At 42.5% G+C, this 21,782-nt stretch overlaps 1 protein-coding gene across 1 annotated transcript in view; it reads right to left on the reverse strand.

Annotated features, from left to right (window-relative positions):
• The window catches only part of AMIGO2 (adhesion molecule with Ig like domain 2), a 77,246-nt gene extending 60,408 nt beyond the window's left edge, over nt 1–16,838 (reverse strand). Inside the window, exon 1 of the mRNA XM_039352772.1 lies at nt 16,120–16,838. The gene's annotated coding sequence lies outside the window, so the exon portion shown is untranslated. The remainder of the gene's footprint in view (nt 1–16,119) is intronic.
• Between the last annotated feature and the right edge of the window lie 4,944 nt (nt 16,839–21,782).

Genomic DNA, 21,782 nt, shown 5'->3' on the forward strand with positions numbered 1-21,782 from the left:
AAGCTCATCAGAGCTGGAAATTATTCTACAAGCATATGGTTTTAGTCAACCAGCAATTTAAAATCTCAGAAGAGGCATGCGGTTATCCAACATATAACATGCTATCCTAAACCACAAACCTAACCACTAGCTGATATTTACAGGAACTTGTGAATCATACTTTAAGTAGATAAGAACAGATGTGCTGGTTTAAAATGGTTTCAGAGCCCCTGATGCTTGTGCATTCATCTCTTTAATTACTTAATGCTGGTAGATAAGAATTAGAAAACCTGAATCCTGCAATTCTGGCTTGTTTAGACACGTACAATAATCTGTAAACACCAGATTGATTTGAGAGGCTTAAATAAAAAAGGAATTCTCTTTCCTACTGCTTTCCTTTACTAGAGGTTGCTTTAAACATGCATGAATGGATGTAACTAATAACCAAATGTATTATTGGTTTTTAATGCATCAAACATTCATACTTGCAATAGGTTAACACCCAATAACTTTTTGCTATTGTTCTCTCAAATAGTACCCAGGTTTCTTGAAATTTAGATTCTAAATCTTATATATACTTATCAGAGACTTACAGCCATTGTCACCTTAGGGCAGGGGTAGGCAACCCAAAACACTCAAAGAGCCACTTGGACCTGTTTCCCACCAAAAACAAAACACTGGGAGCTGCAAAACCCTTTTGATATCTAAAATGAAGATAACACCATTATATACACACACACATACATACATACATATGTGTCTTTAATAATTTTGAATATAGGAATCCCACGTATGGACATTTAAAGTCAATCAGATAAAAATAAAGAGCTCTGGCATGTAAGATAAAAGGCTTTTTTTATTAATTGCTGAGCTTTCGTTAACAACCTGTTAACATCATCAGAGCAAAGGGCTAAATGAGAAGGGGGAGAATGTGCATAAATTTACATAACAGTTAAAAAAAAACCACAAAACCAACCACAACTAATAAGCATAACAAACACACACAAACATTCCAAATAATTGTACCCAACAAAACACACACACACAACAACCCTACACCAAACAAACTGTCAGAATCCAATTATACTTCATCTCCAATTATTAATTATAGAAAACCCCATTTCTGCCCTCTCTGGATTCTGCCATAAAGAAAGAGAGGGAGGTGAACAAAGGGGCTTTATGGCCCCTACTTCCTTTGGTACAACTTCAAAGGGTTTGAATGTGGTTAGCACCAAAAGGTCTTATCATAACAAAGGAGGCTATTTACCTTTCATGTAGGTTATCTGAAGTCTCCATCCAGACGGAAGGAAAAAAGGGGTGGGATTGTGATGCCTGAAACTGTCACTGGAAAAGGGGGGTGATTGGGTGGGACTACTGGGGAACCCCTTAAAACCTCGAATGGGAGAGCTTGAACCCCAAGTCCTGTCTAGCACGCCTGCAACCACTTTTTCTTAATAAAGGATTCCTGTTGGAAGAATTATTCCAAGAGTTCTGTCTTCTTAAGATGTAAAGTGGGAAAGTGGGGTGGGTCCTTACATTAGACAGGACTTGCAAAATTAATCCACCTGGAAGGGACACCCTTGCTGGGGGATTTTGCAAAAAATTACCATGTCAGACAATGGAGCAAGAGAGGGGAAAACTCCCTGGAAAGAGAGCCGCTGACCCAGTTGGAACCTTGCCAGATGTTGGGATCCGAGAGGTCAGATTCCTCAGGAGAAGAAGTGGTGGAGACACGGGACCACAAGCCTCGCTGGTCAATGGGCGTTGGAAAGAAAAGTGAGAGGAGAAAGGAATCAAGAAAGGTGACCCTGAGATGGGGGACCAAGCAACCAGAATGGAAGCAGGAGATGGAGAGGAGAATCCTGAGCCCTACGGCCGCCCCAGCTCCTGGAGCCGCAAAGGGAGAGACATCAAGGGGGAAGTGGAACCTGCAGCCCCGGGGACATCTGCTGATCCAGTAGTCCCCATCCCCTACTGAACCACAGATGGCGATCTGGACGGAAGACACTATCACCAACAATGGAGGCACCGATCCATTCCAAGACGTCTGCCATTGGAGGTGAAATTCAAAGGGGAGCCAACACACTTGGGGTTTTTCCTAACCCAAGTCCTCAGCTACATGGAGGAATGTGGGCAGAACATCCCCAGTGACAAAGCCCGCATCCGGATCGTGCAATCTGCCCTGGATGGACCGGCTGCAGATTGGGTGGTGAACTTGCATGACTCCAATGCCCCAGAACTCAGTAACTTCAACGCCCGGTGGCTGAATATACACAAGAATTCCGGGCCATTGCCAGCAAACTGAATTGGCCAGAAGACATCCTCCTTAGCCATTTCAAAGACGGACTAAATTATGATCTATATGACGCTTGCCTGCCCCGAGGGGACCCACACCAAATTGAGGAATGGTACATCTTGGCAGAGGAAACAGAGATCGACATATTGAAGAGACACCACCGAGGAAAACAATGGAGCCGCCCTCCGCCTGAGCTGACACACGAACCGGTGAAATCATCGGCTACAGCCAAAAACCAAATGGGGTGTTTCAAGTGCGGAAGAGAAGGGCATCGAGCTGTAGAATGCCGCTCCAAAGCCCCCCAGCACAACCCAGACACATCCCCAACCAACAAATCCAGAAAGTCTTCAGCTAAGCCAAAAGAAACTGCCATGAGAATGATGGAAATTGCGGAACCCCCCACTTCTACTCACCAAGGGGAAAAAACTCCAGCCTACACCACAGGGCCGGTGGATGCCTCAGATGACAGCTCGGAGGGCGAACCCCTGGTAAGTGGACACATCACACCCATCCTCAAGACAGTGACTATATTAATCCCCCCCCCCATGCCCGAAGCTGTGAAGATGAAAGCCTTAAAAGACTCTGGCTGCACCCGCTGCCTCATTAGCCCAACACTAGTGGGTAATCTGGGCATCCCATCCAGGAGACTGGAACAACCAATCTCATTTGGCCAGTTAGATGGATCCATAGCAGGGGGGGTGCCAGCTACCCTAGCCACTTTACCAATACACCTCTCCCTGGGCAAACATGAAGAGGACATAACGTTTGTGGTGACCCCAGGTATGGAATGCCCAATGATTCTAGGGATGGAATGGTTGAAAAAATGGAACCCCTGGGTAAATTGGAGGACGACAGAAATCAAATTCCCGAAGGGGGACCCTATGGACTTAAAACCCCAAGGGAGGCTACCAGAATCAAGAATAGAAAAAGCATCATAGGAGAGGAAAAAAGATTAACAGAAATACCAGAGGAATATAGAGACCTTGCTGAAGTTTTCAGTGAGGAGAGGGCAGATGAGCTCCCCCCCACCGACCCACAGACTTACCATTGAATTCAAGCCTGGGGCAAAACTCCCGAAGCCCAGATTATACTCCATGAGCCCAAAGGAGAAGGAGGAAATGGAAAGATTTAGTTAAAAAAACCTAGAGAGAGGTTTCATTGAGCCAGCCAAGCCTAAAGTGGCTGCCCCGGTCCTCTTTAGACAGAAGGACGGCTCTTTACGCTTATGCGTGGATTATAGGGCCCTGAATACAATCAGTGAAAGCAACCTATACCCTCTACCCCTCATGAAAGACATGCTGACATACCTATTGAAAGGGAAATTTTTTTCTAAACTAGACCTAAGGGAAGCTTACTATCGTGTGAGAATTAAGGAAGGGGACGAATGGAAGACTGCATTTAACTGCCCCATGGGGTGCTATCAATTCAAAGTCTTGCCATTTGGACTACAAGGGGGCCCTGCAGTCTTTATGCAATTAATCAATGACGTTCTAAGGGAGCACCGGTATAAGGGGGTCCTGGTTTACTTGGACGACATTCTTATCTTTACTGAAACAAAAGAGGAACATGTCAACCTTGTCAGAGCGGTTTTAAAGAAGCTGCGAGCCGCCCACCTATATGCCAAACTCTCAATATGAGAATTCCATCAGGAAAGGATAGACTACCTAGCTTATCGCATATCCCCCCAGGGCATTGAAACGGACCCAGAGAAGGTCAAAGCAGTATTAGATTGGGCACCACCCCGCACAAGAAAGCAACTACAAAGTTTCCTGGACTTTGCAAACTTTTACCGCGAATTCATCCCCTCATTTGCCCAGATAGCCTTGCCCCTCACTAACTTACTAAAAATGAAGGGAGCATCCTCAGTAAAACTTAGCCAGCCGCTAACATGGACAATGGAGTGCCAAGCAGCATTTGAGAGACTAAAGAGACTTTTTTCTGCCGAACCAGTACTAAGGCACCCAGACATGGACAAGCCCTTCGTAATACAGGCAGATGCAAGTGATGTGGCAGTGGGGGCTGTTCTATTACAAGAAAACAATGAAGGGGTATTGCAACCCTGTGCATATACATCCAAGAAACTCATGGAAACAGAACAGCACTGGCCCGTATGGGAGAAGGAGGCTTATGGGATACGTTGGGCATTACTCACGTGGCGCCAGTTCCTGGAAGGCAACAAAATTCCCTTCCAGGTGTGGACTGATCACAAAAATTTGGAAGCCCTGAAAACGTCCAGGAAACTCAATCCCAAACAAGCCCGCTGGTCCCAGCATTTTCATCAGTTCCAATTTAAGCTCAAACATTTATCAGGAAGAAAGAACTTCCTGGCAGATGCACCTCGCATCTCACATGCCCCAATATAACAGCGCACGAACCACAGACTCTAGACCAATAATGGCAGAGTCACAACTGGCAGCACCAGTAACCACAAGAACCCAAGCCAAATTAAAACCACAACTGGACAGCCAAACTGGAATTGAATTCAGAAAAAGTTTGGAAACAGATGAATGGTTCCAGAAAAACAAAAATGTGTGCAAAATGAGAGACGGGTTGCCTTGGGTGAGGGAAAAGTTATATATACCAAAAATCCAAAGAGTCACTTTCATGCAGCTTTGCCATGACACAAAATCAGCAGGGCATTTTGGATTTGTAAAAACTTTACATTTAATTAAACGGCAATTTTGGTGGCCATCCATGAAAAAGGACATCGAAAGCTATATAGCCAGTTGTCCAAAATGTGCCATGGCAAAGAGGTTGCAAGGGAAATTGCCAGAACTATTGCAAATAGTGGCAAGTCCCTCAGCCCCCTGGAGAGAAATAGCCATGGATTTTATAGTGGAATTGCCAGAAAGCAATGGGAATATTGTGGTCTGGACGGTCACGAACTTGTTTTCCAAACAGGTGCACTTTATCCCTTGCCAAAAGATTCCCACTGCAAAAGCCTTAGCAAAACTTTTCATCCAGCACATTTACAGATTGCATGGGGCACCCCAACGCATCATCTCTGACAGGGGGGTGCAATTTACATCTGCATTTTGGAAGGAATTTTTATCCCTCTTAGGAACCACTTAGGGACTGACATCTAGCCACCACCCACAAGGAAATGGGTGGCTGAAAAAATGAACTCCGTACTTAAGCAATATTTAAGATGTTTTCTTAGTTTCCAGCAGACCGATTGGGCGGACTTACTCCCTTTTACAGAAGTTGCCTACAATAATGCAGTCCACTCCAGCACAGGTTACACTCCTTTTCAAATAGCCACCGGTCAAAGTTTCAACCCCATGCCAGAGTTAACCACAAACGAACCAACGATCCCTTCACTGAAAGAATGGATGGAAAAACTACAAAACACCTGGCCACTAGTTAGAAAAGCACTAGATGAAGCTAGGCAGGCATACAAAGCACAAGCCGATAAAAAAAGGGTTGAGCCTACACCATTCATTATAGGAGAAATGGTGTACTTATCTACAAAATACCTAAAATCCCTACAGCCCTGTAAAAAACTTGGACCAAAATATATAGAGCCTTTTCCAATTAAAAGAATCATAAATCCAGTAACAGTAGAATTAGAATTACCCAAAAATCTCAGGCAAATACACCCAATTTTTCATTGCAGCTTGCTGAAAAGAGAGCATCAGTCACCTCTACGGCCTAAAATCCCCCCACCACCACCTCCAATCATGGTGGAGGGCGAACAACACTTCGAAATAAAGGAAATCCTTGACTCTAGGAGATATCATGGAGCAACTCAGTACCTAATTGCCTGGAAACACCTCCCTCCTTCACAAAACGAGTGGGTCCATAAACGTCATGTCAGAGCCCCGAAGCTATTGAAGAAGTTTCACACAGAGCACCCTAACAAGCCTGACTAATTTTTATACCTGTTTTGTTTTCTTTCAGGTGGATCTCTCTTATTTTTAAGGGGGGGCGGATGTCAGAATCCAATTATACTTCATCTCCAATTATTAATTATAGAAAACCCCATTTCTGCCCTCTCTGGATTCTGCCATAAAGAAAGAGAGGGGGGTAAACAAAGGGGCTTTATGGCCCTCACTTCCTTTGGTACAACTTCAAAGGGTTTGAATGTGGTTAGCACCAAAAGGTCTTATCATAACAAAGGAGGCTATTTACCTTTCATGTAGTTTATCTGAAGTCTCCATCCAGATGGAAGAAAGGAAAAAAGGGCTGGGATTGTGATGCCGGAAACTGTCACTGGAAGAGGGGGGTGATTGGGTGGGACTACTGGGGAACCCCTTAAAACCTCGAATGGGAGAGCTTGAACCCCAAGTCCTGTCTAGCACACCTGCAACCACTTTCTCTTAATAAAGGATTCCTGTTGGAAGAATTATTCCAAGAGTTCTGTCTTCTTAAGATGTAAAGTGGGGTGGGTCCTTACACAAACTATACAATCCAAGAGGCTGGCTAAAAGGCATGCTGGATCTACGCGCCAAACAGCTGACAAGCGCGACTTTTAAAATGGTCTTGAGACTGACTGCTCTATGCCTTTAAGAGCTTCTTGGGCACATTGTGTGCACATGCCTCACTTCAACCTTTTTTTTTAACTGTTATGTAAATTTATGCACATGCTCCCCCTTCTCATTTAGCCCTTTGCTCTGATGATGTTAACAGGTTGTTAACGAAAGCTCAGCAATTAATAAAAAAGCCTTTTATCTTATATCCCAGAGCTCTTTATTTTTATCTGATTGACTTTAAATATACATACATATATACACATACATACATATACATATATAAACATGTAGACACACACACACACACACACACACACACATATATATATATAAACAAAAGATTTATTTCTCCCATATTTGGGTCGACAGGGTGCATCAAAAAGCACTCAAGGTCTCTCTCTCTCTCTCTCTCTCACACACACACACACACACACACATATCATAAAGGTAAAAAGGGTATATGCAATGTTATCTTCATTTTAGATATCAAAAGGGTCTCTCTCTGTGTCTCTCCCCCCCTCTCTCCCTCTTTCTCTCTTTCTCCTCTCTCTTTCCTCTCCCTCTTTTTCTCTCTCTCTTTCTGCCCTTGATCTGCAGTCCTCTTCCCCCACTCTTTCTTTCTCTCTTTCCACTCACTCTCTCTCTTTCTCTCCCTCCCTCTTTCTCTCTTTCTCCCCCCCTCTCTTTCTCTCCCCCCTCTCTCCCTCTCTCCAATCTTCTGCTCACCTGGCAAGCTGGCTTCAAGCTGTTCTCCAACAAGCTCAGGGGTAGGCAACCCTGGCTCTTTTATGAGTCATGGACTTCAACTCCCAGAATTCCTGAGCCAGCATAGCTGGGCTAACTAGCTCTCTCCTGCCCTTCCTGCTTCCTGCAGAGATGCAGCAAAGGGAGGAGCTCCGCCCAAAAAGCTTTTCAGCTCTTGGAGAACACCATGAGTCCACTCTTTTTTTACACACACACACACACACACACACACAGAGAGAGAGAGAGAGAGAGAGAGAGAGAGAAGAGAAGCACCTCTTTCTGTCTCTGTCTCTGCAAATAGCAGAGGAGGCTGGGAGAAGCAAGGGAAGGCTCAAAGAGCCACATGCGGCTCTGGAGCCGCAGGTTGCTGACCTGTGCCTTAGGGCATGCTTCCAAATAGAAATGTATGAAATTTATAGAACTGCACTCTTAGTGTTGAATCAAAATGTAATAAGCCTTATTTAATAGCTATAAAACATGTTCTTGCCAGATTTATTTTATTGCTATGCAAATAAAGTTGACTTACTTTGTTAAGAATAAAACAGAGATTATATTGAATACACTGCTAGAAACTTATCTTGTTAATTAAATGGTTTCCTTGTCTATTATTGCAGCTCTGTGAAGAACTGTTAGAAAACACACAGTTGCCTACACATTCTGAATGAGCTTTCTAACACTCAGATTCACACTTCAAATGCAGATTCATTTTTCTGAGGAAATTTGGTCATAATGATAAGTTTCTTTATGAGGCAAGAGTTCCCATTATTGAATGTACATAATCTCATTTGGAATCTGGGTGTTCCTTTAAAATAAGAACAGGTATGAAAACAGCTGATCTAATTTTCTGGTGGTTTGAAATGGTCCTTATCATATAGGAAGATGAAGCAGATTTTTTTTTTAATATCGATCACCATTATCGATTTCATGGAGTGCTTTCCTAGATTTCTGCACTGAAGCCCTTTTAGACCTTTCAAAATGTGGCACAAGGGCAAATCTCTACTTTTTTTTTTTTTTTTGCATTTATACCAAGCATGGAGGCAAGGATGAAAAGGAATTCCATTTAGGAGCAAACAATTGCACAATACCAAGAATGCTTACATGCACACAAAGAACACAATTAACTTACATTCAGTTATGGAAACATGTTTTTTATCAGTACAGAATGTAAAAAACAGGATACTTTAACAAGACAGCATTTAGCACATATAGTACCTCATATGTAAAATTAGGGATAAACAGATATAATTCTAAATATAAAGGGCTGATCAAAAATTATTTTTACAATATTACAGCCCTTTGCTTCAGGATGGCAAATATCTATCAGGAATTCAAAATTCTGTACTGAAAGCCAGACCTCCAAATATTGTTTTTTAAGGTGCTCAGGAAAACATACAAAGTTGTAGTCCATTTTAAAGTGAGATGTGTGACATGACCTGTACATGTAACTGACTTGTAAATGTACATAGGGAACTTCCATTTCAAGGCAATTGCTTTTTCTGAAATGGCAAAAAAATCTGGAATGCCTGGAATAGACAGCTGGTGTATTGCTAATTATTTCTGTTCAATTTAAACTTGATTGCATTGACTGGGCTACCATATGTAGAATGGCTTTCAAGGAAGACACCCAGGAAAGGACAATCTTGGATACATTTTATACTGGAATTAATAAGAGTTGAGAAATAGAAAGACTGGTTATCTGGAACAACCCATGCTTTTTCTCCCCTCTTATGTTGCTATCAAGAACACTCTGAGATTGCATTGACTTCTGGTGAAGAGTCACAGTGAATTAAGTATTTCTGAAGGAGCAACCCTGATTGGCTGCCAGATGGTGATTTCTGGCTATTAAAAATCAATCTGGATAAAAAAGAGTTCTTGAGAATATCTGTGTGAACTCTGGAAAGCTGCTTCTCATGAGTAAACTGTAGGAATTGAAGTTTTTGCAGTTGGCTTATGAGTCCCTTGACTTGGAGTTGAGAGGCTCCAATTGAGTTGAGGGGTTCATAGCTGCAATGTAGTTTATTATGTGGACATAATGTTCTGTCAAACCTCATTTCTAAATTGCTTTTGGAAATTGCTTTTTAATTGTTTTTTAGTTATTAGAAACCTCTGTAATGTAAGTTTTAGAGCAGCAGATGTGTTTCCTTCAATTCCCAGTGAAAGAAGTTTTAAATGCAAATTTAAGGATTTTTTTCAAAATCTTTTCTTTGTATAAACAAGAAAGGGGTGGTTAAAACATTGATTTTAGAAAGTTTCAAATGAACGTATTGTCTAGATCAGCGGTTCTCAACGTTTGTGTGACGGCGACCCGTCACACAAACGTTATGCGCATGCGCGGCGCGGCGGCGCCCCCATGCACAGCACGCATGCGCGGCGCCGCCCCCGGAGGGGAGAAAATGGCGGATCGCCGCCTTTGGCGACCCCTGAAAAATGGTCGATCGACCCCAAATGGGGTCGCGACCCATAGGTTGAGAACCGCTGGTCTAGATGGACTCGAAATAAGATTTTGAAATTAATTATAAGAATCCTTCCCATGTGAACATGCTGTTGTTTTGAATTCCTAAAAAAAAAATATGAAGGTTTTCAAGGTTGGGCACTAGAGGGAATCAGAAGGAAATAAGATTACAATTAAAGGAGAACATTTACACTTGACTTGCTAACAGAAAATAAAGCAAACTACTTTAACACCAGAGATATTAAATGATATTTGTTTAAAATGAATCCAGAATATAGTTTTGAACATCTCATCTATTATATATAGATTGTGGTTCTTTTCTATATTGGATTTACAAATGAGTCTTGTTAAAGTTTTGAAGGATATTGTGAGAAGGGACAAAGAAAAAATGAAAAGGATAGTAGGATCCTTCTAGGACAGTGGTGGCGAACCTATGGCACACATGCCAGAGGCGGCACTCAGAGCCCTCTCTGTGGGCACGCACAACATGCCTTGGAAATAGCCGCCCGCTAACTTGCCGAGGTCCATCTGGCTGGATGCATCCCAGCACCCATGTGCTCGCTGGCCTCTGTGTGCAGAGGCCGATGGTGTCAGGCAGCAGCCACCCCAGCCCCTGCCTTGTCTTGCCCTGTGACAATAGCTCCCCCACCCTGCCTTGCCTCACCCCGCGGGATGAGCCTCCTGCTCACTGCCTCACCTGCCAGAGACCCCCTGGATTTCCCCCAACCCTCCCCAGCCCCCACAGGTGTCTCTCCCCATGAGCAACATTGAGGTGATCACACCCACCTTGGCCACACCCACCTAATCTGCCATGACCACCACAGCCATGCCCACCCAGTGGGCCATGCCCACCTGGCACCCGGCGATAAATAAATGAGTTTTGGGCACTCGGGCTATAAAACAGTGGTTCTCAACCTATGGGTCGGGACCCCATTTGGGGTCGAACGACCATTTCACGGGGGTCACCAAACAAGGCTGTCCGCCATTTTTTCCCCCTTTTCTTTGGCCACGCCCCTGGCACCCGGTGATGTATAAGTGGTTGGGGGTCACCACAACATGGGGAACTGTATTATGGGGTTGCGGCATTAGAAAGGTTGAGAACCACTGCTATAAAAAGTTCGCCATCACTGTTCTAGGATAATATCTGAAGATATTAAAGATCAAAATTATTAAAAATAAAGTGAATGAATATGAACTTTTTTTATTAAGGGTAATGTAGATACGTTGTTATTTCTGTTAATCCTTAATAGACTTCTGCTGACCAGGATCAAACAATGATTCTTTAAAGATTTGTTTATAGATAAAGGACACAATATGGGAAGATCATTTGTTATATTTAAGAGAAAGTGATAAATTATTAAAAATGATCCCACAAGATTAGGGATTAGAGTTTGGACAATGTTGCTGCCAAATGTAGTGTAATGATTGCAAGAGTACTATAATGTGAGAGATGAACTTAAATCACAAACAAGTTCTGTTAACTGCAGGAGGCACACTATGATCATAGACTTGTGACCTGTATGCTTGTGGGAAAATGGGAGGGTTATGTACATTAGTTTGGTAAAGTGGCCAGTGTGTTAATTAGAATCCAAGAGAACAGGAATCTAATCCTCATGAAACACATTGGAAGACCTCAATCAGTCTCATTCTAACAAATCTAAGTGTTTTTAATAATAATTTGATTGACCATTACAATTAAAAGATGCAAACTAAAAAGGATTGAGAAAATATGAAGAAAAAAAATCCAGGAAAGAAAGAAGGGACAAAAAGAATATATGAATAAATGACTTCCCCTTTCATAACAATTAACTTTCTTTAGTACTGAACGTAAAGGATTTCTTTCCATTGACTGGTATAGCTGAGTAAATATGTACACTCAGTTACAAGATAAAAAGTAAAAGGCAATCAGGAACTCTTTGAAATTCTTTCTAAAGAATGGACTGAAATTGTCTTTATGGCAACTAGTTCTTTACTTAATATTTGTAAATGTTGTAAACAGTGGAGAATGGTTTTCTAAGATTTTTCTATACCCATCTTTTGACAGGAACGTATGGGATCACTGCTTATAGCAGAGGTCAAGAAGTGATCTTGACAATTCCCCGGCAGCTTTCTGTTGCTGCTTAGAAGGTTATAGGATCCTCAAGAACCACTATTATATTTGTATATACATCTTACATGAATGATCTGTCAACAGCTTATCCAACTCTATCTCTAGTCAAAAACCCCGACATTGTTGGCAACTGTTCTTTCCAGGAAACAGGGAATTAGTCTCCAATGTTCCTTCCATCAGATATTCAATGCCCTGACTCTGATTCATTCATTCATTTATCCCTTGTATCAGAGCAGTGATTCTCAATCTTGGCAAATTTAAGACATGTGAACTAGCTGGCTGGGGAATTCTGGGAATTGAAGTCCACATGTCTTAAAGTTGCCAAGGTTGAGAAAAATTGCATTAGATATACAAAAACTTCATAATTACTATTCAGTGGAGGACAGAAATAGGAGAACTTACACTGGATGTGGTAACTCTTTTTACTAGTATACCATGTACAGTAATTACACAGATGTTTATGCAGCAAACACTGGTGCAATAAAATAAATAACATCTAATGACACTTTTTAAAAAAATCAGATTTAGAAATATTATAAATAGGGGGTGATAATTTTATTTTTTAGAAAAAGAAAGTATTATCACTCTACCCTTGACAAAATTTATGTAATGGATAGAAATAGTTAGCAACGTATTTACTACTAGGAAATTAGTACTGAAATAGCTTTTAAATACATGCAAATTTTGTTTTGTATTGTGCTTTAATTTAATAACAACAACAATAATAATAATAATAATAATAATAATAATAATAATAATAATAGAAGAACTGGAGAAGATAACAAAATACAAAGACCTACAAATAGAAATAGAAAGACTGTGGCAAAAGCAAGCAAGGGTAGTAGCAATAGTAATAGGCTCCTTGGGTGCAATCCCAAAACAACTGGAGCACCACTTGAACACCATTGGCATTGACAAATTCGTTATTAGTCCATTGCAAAAGGCGGCCTTACTAGGAACTGCTTCCATCCTGCGATGATATCTGTAATACCATCAAACATCCACATCTGCCTATCCCAGGTCCTGGGTAAGGACTCGATAGGTAGACAAAATGCCAAATCCAGTCTGAAGATCTGGCTGACTGTGCGATGATCCATAATAATAAAATTGGAAGGGACCTTGGAGGTCATCGAGTCCAACCCCCTGCTCAGGCAGGAACCCTACACCATTTCGGACAAACAGCTATCCAGTCTCCTCTTAAAAACCTTCCAGTGTTGGAGCATTCACCGCTTCTGGAGGCAGGTTGTTCCATTGGTTAATTGTTCCAACTGTCAGGAAGTTTCTCCTTAGTTCTAAGTTGCTTCTCTCCTTGATCAGTTTCCATCCATTGTTTCTTGTCCTGCCTTCAGGCGCCTTGGAGAATAACTTGACTCCCTCTTCTTTGTGGCAGCCCCTGAGATATTGGAACACTGCTATCATGTCCCACCTCATCCTTCTCTTCGTTAAACTAGACATACTCAATTCCAGCAACCGTTCCTTATATATTTTAGCCTCCAGTCCCCTAATCATCTTTGTTGCTCTTCTCTGTACTCTTTCTAGAGTCTCAGCATCTTTTTTACATCATAGTGACCAAAACTGGATGCAGTATTCCAAGTGTGGCCTTACAACTAAACTGAGTAACATGGGTTAAGGTGAAACTTGATTTTTACAGGAGTAGAAAATACCTTTCAGGAAAGGGGGGAGGGGAATCTGAAAAACTGAAATCCAGGAGAAGAAATAGAATGGAATTGGTAGAAACCTGAATAACAGTAGTTTCTTCTGCAACATCTCATTTGTCTTATTTTTCTCATAATACAAGAAAAAGGGTAAAACCAAAAACTGGTTTTCATATAACGTATACACAAGAGTAATATATTTTTCATAAAAATATTTTCTAAAGATTTTCAATTGTGGTAGAAAAGATAAAAATGTTGTCAAAGGCATTGCATTTCTGCTTTAACTGTCAATCATTCCAGAAAAGGCTGGTAAAAACTAGAAACATTGATAATATTAATTTTTTTATTATCTTACAAGAAAAGATTGTTAGAAAAAAAAGGAGAAAAAGGAGAAACTAATACATTTCAGGTATTCAAAATTATTTCTCAATGACACAGATTTGAGTTTAGGGTAATCATCTAGAAGACAAAAATCCCAGGAATCTGATTGCTGAGCTACTATAAAAGATTGATACTAAAGCTTGTGATCTAAATTGTTTCTTTCCTCTAGGCCAGAAGTCTTTGCACCTTTTTAATTTAAGATAACCAAACTATTCTTAATCAATGTATACAGTTAAATGTATCTGTGTTTTATGCAATTTTTTTGAGGGAATTCCCTTGCACTTTCCCCGAGGTATCTGATAACTTATAATAATTGTTTTTAATCCCTTTTAAAGCATTTTTTCAGTCTAATGAAAGATCCAGAAAAAACAAAATACTAATATTAATTTCAGCTAGTACCATAAAATTCAATGATTTGCAGTTATTAATAGAAAAAGCACAATTGTTTCATTCATTCCAAAATGCAAAATTTCTATTAGCCTTGGATAAAAATGAATGAAAAATGTATTATTTTTTTCTTTGTTAATTTTTACATAAAGGGCAGATGGTTAATCTGTGCAATCAGGAATTTGCTGATAAATGCTAATCTTACTTACTCAGTATAGGAAGCATTCCATCTCTACCAAAAACCTAGACTGCAATTGAGCATATTTCATTAAAAGTAAATTTATTACAATTACTTTCATATCCAGAAGTTTGTTGCAAACAATGCCACCTACCTTATATTTGTTTTATGTGGACATACAGTGGGTTTTTCTGAATATATAAACAAGGAACAAATCTAACAACTTACATTACTAATTTTTGTCAGGTTTTTTTACATTTGTTTAATCTGCTGTGACATAGGTTTTCCACTCATATTGTATCTTCTCCTTCCTTATGGTGTTCTACTATGAAGTGATCTCACTATGTAATTTTGACACTTCAATTTTTCCAGTTGTTGCAATTATACTGTATCTACCATTCTAGCTGATGCAGACAATTTCAGACTGATTTTTTTCCTATGTATTTACCAAGCATTTCTCTCTCCTTCCCCTCTTTTACTTCAGTGCAATATTGATTGTAAAATTGTATGAATGTCAACATAAAACTCCAGTAATTGTGCATATCTCCAGCAGTTCAATTAAATACATACAATAAATTCATCATCCATTTTTTCTTTTTGGGTTCATTAAGAATTTCTGTTCTTTGATTTATTGGTTCATCTTGATTGTGATACCTCAAACTCCTTGCACTTCATGGACATCTTTTCAGTATTATATTTCACCATTCCTTTTTCTCATTCTTTATAAATGCAAATATAGAAAGAATAACAGTAACCTAAATACAAATTCATCACATCATAGGAAAGACTATGATCATCTTATCAGTGACCATCCTTGACTCATTCTCTGATCCCATGCGTATCTCCAAAATATCCTTTCTTGGGACTTTATCATTAAATTAAAATAGATGTGGGAGAGATGGCCATTCCAACAGGGCAATTACTACCACCAAGTACATCTGAACTCCAAAGTTTCTAGAACAAAAGTGATGCTGTGGAGGAGTTGCAGAGCCTCAACATTCTGTAGAATATCATTGCTACTCTGTATGTCTGGGAGATACCCTGGAACACCATTCTCAAAAGAATGCTGAAATCCCCTGCTCCTCAGGTTTGCTGCCACGCTTCAGCAACTCCCCCACTCTTTGGAATCTAATTTGATTATTCTCCGCCACTGCGTGAGCCCTTTTTTTTAAGACGCAAATACAGGTTTCAAAAATAAGCAATGCCACGTTATTAGAAGGCCCGGAGGCAAAGGATTTATCGGGTTGGAAGATTAATTATGAAATCATAAGGACATGACCCTCTGCTAAAGGATCGCGCGCAAAGGACAGAGTTGTGTTGGTTAAGAGCGAAAGAAATCGTGAACATCCGTGCTCTCCTCCCATCTCATGTATATAGCTCCATGTGGAATCTCCGTGCTGAGAAGAAGCTCCCTATGAATAATCTTTGGATCTTGCAAAGCGACTGTCCTTTCTGGAAAGCTTACCTCGGGTTACGAAGGTGCAGGAACCAATGACTCATGGCAAGTCCAAGATCCGAGTCTGGATTGCGCCTTGGACTTTACTACGTCGCTCGCCTTTCCCAACCGCCATACATGCTCCTTTGCAGAGGTTCGGTCTATGTTTGAAGTTTGAGATCGGAGGCAACTGGAGAGGCGGCGGCTGCAGACCAGCTCTCTGGGCGCACACTCGACGCCCCCCCCCCCGGCATCTGCTCAGCCGCCTCCGCCCACCTCTTGACGGGGGATTGGCTCGTGGCGCCTGAACAAAAGCCTTTGGATTGGAACAGCAGCCCAAGCGCAGATGATTCAGACGGTGCTGGCGATTAACTAAGCTAGAAATACTCGAATCTCGAAGAGACCGGAGCGCGTAGATTTCCTCCTTGTAGCTGGCCACTTTCCTTTATCAAGAGCCCAATATATGCCGTGCCATCAAGCTAAAGGAGGTGGAGCTGAACACGCGAGGCGACGGAAAGAGGAAATCGATAGGAATAGACAGAACCTGCGTTACTTTCCGGGAGAAATTTTCGAAGGGTTGGAAGGTAACATAAAACCTCTTCCTCCCAGAGTCGTTTCGAAGCAAGAAGAAAACACGAATATGTGAATTGTTTGGATGCAGGCTTTGGATTTCCTTTGTTCGTTTACAAAAGCAGCAAGAACGCTGGCAGCAGTTGGCGCCGATCTTGAGTGTTAAGGGATTAAGTCCCGCTTAGTATGGTGGCTAGAATACCATGTACTGAATAAAAGGGTTCCAATATTCTGTTGCACACTTAATAAAACTTCCTGATGAGTAAATGAGTAGGCATATACTTGAGTTGGTAAGTATAGGATACAGTTCTGGCCACCTAAAAGGTCAGGTAGTTTAAAACGCACTTCCTCAATCCCTCCCCTCCCCATGTGTTTATGACCTGATCTCTCTAGCCCCGTGATGGTGAACCTTTTAGAGACCAAGTGTCCAAACTGCAATCCAAATCCCATTTATTTATAGTAGGGGGCTGGGTGGGCGTGGCCACTGGGTCATGGCAGACGGTGGGTGAGGCTGGGATGGGTGTGGCCACCTCAATGTTGCTTATGGGGAGGGAAGTTGGTATACTGTTTTCTTACTGCCACCTGGCTTGTTCTGCAGTCTCATGGCAGCGGCATTGGGCAGGAGGTGGTAAATGGCAGGTTTTGGTGTGATGTGTCTGTTTGGTGCTTTGTGTATTGTGCCCAATGCCACTGCAATGCAACTTGGCCAAAAGCGGCCTTGGAACAAGTGGGGCAGGTTCCCTGGTCACCTATTTTTTCAACTACAGTAGGGGTCCTCAAACTTTTTAAGCGGGGCCAGTTCATCAGACTGTTGGGGGTGGTGGACTAGTTTGAAAAAAAATAATGATTATAGAACTGTTATGTCCTGAGCCTGCTGAAGCTTTCAGCAGGCTCAGAAATGTTGCAAAGGGTCCCGGACAACCCACAAGGCTGCCCAGGACCAGGCTGGCTGTCTCCAGCGCAAAAACAGCCTAGATTTCATTGGCTGACGTCAGGAACATGGACACTACAAAAGACCTGTGTGCCATTTTTTCTGTTGCTGAGTGTGTGGAGTGATCAATAAAGAAGCTGTGTTGTTACATGAGTCGTTTCCTGGTAATGCCTTGGGCCCATGAATCTAACAGTGGTGACAAAGGTGGGATCGCTGTAAGCTACATTTAACAACGGAAGAAGAGAGGAATCACTAAGAAAGTACTGGGAAGTTTGGCGTCCAGCATCGCGACTCTGCCTGCCAGTATAGCATCGCTGGAGGTGAGCTCGGCAAGGGACCCCTTCCCAAATAACAGGTTTGCAGCGAAGGCGTTAACGAGGGTTGCAGAAGGCTACGATGTTTAAAATAGGCTGTTTGTCAGATTTTGATATTACCCACCCAGAATGCTGGAATTCATACGTGGCGCAGGTGGAGAATTACTTCAGGGTTAATCAGATAAGAGAAGACAGCCTTAAAGCAGCTACCCTGCTGTGTGTCTGTGGACAGGAAACATTTGACATAGCAGAGAATCTGGTGGCCCCAACACTTTTGGAGTCAGTGTCTTATGGAGATTTAAAGAAGATGCTGAAAGAATATTTCCAACCTAAACTTTCAATGATTGCTTGGTGACATGCATTCGAGCAGAGGGACCAGAGGCCTGGTGAGTCTGCTGCGGACTTTATTGCTACCTTAAGGCAAGCAGCGAGGCCTTGTGAATTCAAGGATTTGGAAGAGAGGCTGCGGGACTTTCGTCTGTGGCCTAAGAAGTCGTGAGCTGCAGCAGATCTTCGCCAAGGAAGATGTGTCATTCCAAGATGCCTTAAGAGAGGTTGCAGCTGAAGAAGCAGTGGGCGGCGCTGTGAAGGCCTTGTGGCTTGCCAGAAATCCTCCAGCCGCCGTTATTGTCCCTCAAGAGGGCGCTCAAGAAGATCCAGACCAGGATCCTGAAGAGGAGGTGGGCAGGCTGCACCAGTCAGCGGAGAGCAGGCTGAAGGAGCATCCACACCAGGCCCCAGCATCTCCTCAGTGTTTCGGGTGTGGAGGATGCCACAAGCGCACTGATTGCAGATTCCGCTCCACCATTTGCCGGGCATGTGGCAGGCAAGGCCACCTTGCCTCCATCTGTTTGGGTCGCCAGAAGGTCCAGCCTAGGGAAGAATTACTTCAGAAAGGTACCAGGGTCCCCAGCCAACACAGGGTGGGTTTTTGCACGTTGCGCAGGAGCATTTTAAGGACAGGAACACATAAGCCACTTTAAAAAAAGCTTCACATTGACGTGAAGTTGCAGGGGGTTCCTTTGTCAATGGAGTTGGACACAGGGTCCGTTCTATCGATTATTTCTCATGACACCTTCAAAAGGATTTGCAGCAGTAGTGGCCTTCGAGTAAAACTCAGGCCATCGAACTTAATTCTCACTGACTTCCAGAATTCCAGAGTCAGCGTGAAGGGGGAGGCTACGCTCAAGGTGCAGTGTAGGGCTTTTGAAGGCCTACTAGATGTGGTGGTAGTTAGGGGTGATCGCACAAGTCTCATTGGACTCAATTGGTTCGAGGCCCTTGGAATCCAAGTGACTGGGCTTCACAGCCTGCAAACATTAGGCATTGCAGAAGTCTGCAAGGAGTTTGCTGATGTGTTTAGCACAGAGCTTGGTTCATACAAGGGGCCTCCCATTGCTTTAGGCTTAGACCCAATTATCACACCAATTAGGATTAAGCCTAGAAGGGTGCCTTTCGCTCTCAAAAGCAAAATCAATGCAGAGCTGGACAAGCTGCTCCAGCAGGGCATCTTAGAACCTGTGGACTCTAGTCCATGGAAAACCCCCATTGTAATGCCTCTAAAGGCTAATGGAGAAGTCCAAATTTGTGTGGACTATAAATGTACACTGAATAAAGTGCTGCAACAGCATGCATATCCAGTGCCTGTGGTTAGCCACATTCTGGCCTCCCTCAAGGGGGGGGGGCAAATTTTTGCAAAATTTGATTTGGCACAGGCCTACCAACAGTTACCTGTTTATGAGGCAACAGCTGAGGCTCAAACAATCGTAATGCACCAGGGAGCCTTTAAGGTCAAAAGACTGCAGTTTGGGGTTAACGTAGCCCCTGGCATATTCCAAAGTGTAATGGAGCGCACACTCCGTGGTATTCCTGGGATCTGTCCCTACTTCGATGATGTCCTTATTGCTGGAGAGTCATCTCTAACCTTAGCTGAAAGATTAAGGGCTGTCTTGCTTCGTTTCCGCCAAGTGGGTCTGAAACTGAAGCAAGATAAATGTAAAATTGGAGTCACTTCCACTGAATTCTTAGGCTTCAGAATTGATGCTCAAGGCATCCACCTTGCTGAATCCAGGCTCCAAGCAATTCAGCAGGCCCCAAGTCCCAAGTCCAAAAGCGAACTTCAGGCTTTTCTGGGACTCCTAAATTTTTATCATGCATTCCTTCCACACAAGGCTGCAGTGGCTGAGCCGTTACACCGGCTCTTGGATAAACAGGCTCCATGGCAGTGGACAAAGGTCCATGAAAGGAGTTTCAATGAGGTCAAGGCCTTGCTCTCTTCAAATGTGGTCTTAGCGCATTTCAATGAGCAATTGCCAGTGTGTATCACATGTGATGCATCTCCTTATGGGGTGGGAGCAGTACTTAGCCGCCTGAAGGCTGATAGGACACAAGTCCCTGTGGCCTATTATTCAAGGACTTTGTCAATGCAGAGTGCAATTACGCTCAGATTGACAGAGAAGCCTTGGCCATAGTGGCTGGCATAAAGAAATGTCATGATTTCTTATATGGCTGCCACTTCACAGTCTATACAGACCATAAGCCTCTGCTGGGTTTGCTTACCACAAACAAGCAAACCCCTCACAAAATATCTCCTAGAATGCTGAGATGGTCAATTTTCCTGTCAACATATGACTACACTTTGATTCATAAATCTGGGAAGGAGATGGGCCATGCAGATGGCCTCAGAAGATTACCTCTAAAACAGATAGAGGCAGACCCTGCTCCTGCTATTAACATTCTCTCTATTCAGGAATTGCCTGAATCTCCCCTCAATGCTAGGGACGTGGCTGCAGAAAGTGCCACTGATCACACGCTTACACGCATGCTGACATGGGTGTTGTCAGGATGGCCTGACACGTGTCCAGGTACTGAGTTTCAAACCTTCTGGCAAAGGAAGCACGAGCTTTCCACATTCAAAGGGTGCCTGTTATGGGGTAGCAGGGTAGTCATCCCAGCCTCATTGAGGGTTAGAGTCTTGATCTTGATCTGCATGAGGGACATCCGGGTATAGTCCGGATGAAAGCGCTTGCATGCAGCCATCTCTGGTGGCCTGGGCTCGATAAAGACATCGAGGCCCAGGTTCACGGGTGCCAAGTCTGCCAACAGTTGTGGCCTGAAATGCCTCAGGCCCCAGTACACAGGTGGGAGGAGACACAAGCCCCTTGGTCAAGGGTACATATAGATTACGCTGGACCCTTTCAGGGGCAATTCTTCCTTGTCCTCGTTTTTTTTTTAAAAAAAAAATTATTATTTTATTTTCATTACAATCATAAGAAAAAAAATTCAGATACATAACAAGTTAAAATACAACACACAAATTCCGGCATTGCTCACCCATTTCCCCCCAAACTGCATCCCCCTCTTATCTCTTCACTTCCCCCTTCCTTCTACTTCCTCCCTCTCCTCCTCCCTCTCTCCTCCATCTTTCTACTTGCTTATCCCTCTCTTCTTCTTCTCAATCGGATGCGGTCTAGGGGAAAATGCCCGAGCAATCCTCTATCACCAAAAAAAAGAAAAAAAATCTTAAAAATATAAAACTATTCCTACTTATCTGAACTATTGAACATACTACCCATACTCTCCCCTCCCTCCCTCCCTCCCCCCACCCCCTTCTCCCCCTGGCTTCCCAGAGCTCAGTACAGGCTTACACACACACACACACAAACTAAACATAATCAACTTAAATTTACTACTTATACAATAACCAAAATCATAATAACCCTTAACTCTCTGCAAACTTGAATTCATAATTTAATAAAAATCCATTATTCATAAAATAAATGAAACTTTGTTGTTCCATACTTCTTCTGAATATATTCTATCCATCTTCTCCATACAGAAACATATCTCTTTTGTGAATGGTCCTTTAAGTAAGCAGA

Source organism: Crotalus tigris, unplaced genomic scaffold (assembly GCF_016545835.1).
Source record: "Crotalus tigris isolate CLP2741 ecotype Arizona unplaced genomic scaffold, ASM1654583v1 scf7180000018470.655259, whole genome shotgun sequence".
Taxonomy (NCBI): Eukaryota; Metazoa; Chordata; class Lepidosauria; order Squamata; family Viperidae; genus Crotalus; species Crotalus tigris.